The sequence below is a fragment of the Corvus brachyrhynchos genome, unplaced genomic scaffold (assembly GCF_000691975.1).
Source record: "Corvus brachyrhynchos isolate BGI_N302 unplaced genomic scaffold, ASM69197v1 scaffold1103, whole genome shotgun sequence".
Classification (NCBI taxonomy): Eukaryota; Metazoa; Chordata; class Aves; order Passeriformes; family Corvidae; genus Corvus; species Corvus brachyrhynchos.
The window spans coordinates 304,403-305,247 of NW_008236980.1; the positions used below are offsets into that span (position 1 = coordinate 304,403).

The 845-nt window shown below is 60.7% G+C and overlaps 1 protein-coding gene across 1 annotated transcript in view; it reads left to right on the forward strand.

The window, feature by feature from the left end:
- The window catches only part of LOC103611856 (coronin-1B), a 28,696-nt gene that overhangs the window by 17,777 nt on the left and 10,074 nt on the right, over nt 1-845 (forward strand). The window lies entirely within an intron of this gene.

The window sequence follows — 845 nt, forward strand, 5'->3', positions numbered from 1 at the left end:
GTCTCTCCAGGGCACAGTGGGACCCCTACACCCCCAGACACTACAGGGGTGGGGAAATGCGCTGTGGGGGGAGTCTCTGCACCCCTGAACCTGAAATTGGGGCCGTTTGATGCCTTTTTATTTTATTTTTTCCTTTTTTTGGGTTGGTTCTTTTTTTTGTCTCCAGAAAAAGAACTAAATTAAAATCTGTGAATGCCCCAACCCTGTGCCTGCTCTGTGGGGTCGGGGAGGGGGTGCAGCCCTTCCCTGCGACTGAGTCTTGGGGGGATCCTCTACTCCTGTGGGGATCTGAGTGGCAGCACCCAAACAGGGACTTGAACCCCATTCCTGGGATTCTCCAGGTGCCACCTTGTCCAGTCCCCAGGCTCTGCTGCCCCGTGGTGGGTTGAGGGAGAATGGGAGGCGTCCCCTGGTGTTCCCCACAGGATTTGGGGTGCTGGGGAACCCCTGGGTGACTTTTGGGAGGGACCTTCGGCCTGGTCCCAGGGTCCCCTGTGGGCCGGGGGGCTTACCTGGTCTGTGAGGCTCCTGGGGACACATACGTGATGGTGGGCGGGGGGTCTGAGCGGCCCTGGGATCCCCTGGGGGCACTTCCATGGGGCGGGGATGTCCCAGGGGATCGTGAGGACCCCTGGGAGTGACGCAGGACCCCCCATGCCCTTCCCGTCCCCATGGTACGTGGCCTCTGATTGGCCAGCTGGCATGAGAGGCGCATGTTGATTGGTCGAACCCTCGCGCTGATTGGCCAGTTGGTTTGAGTGCCCGTTCTCGGAGGGCAGGCATTTTCCCGCCCGCCTTGGATTGGAGCGTTCTGATTGGTTGGCCGACCGCAGCGCGTCAGATCC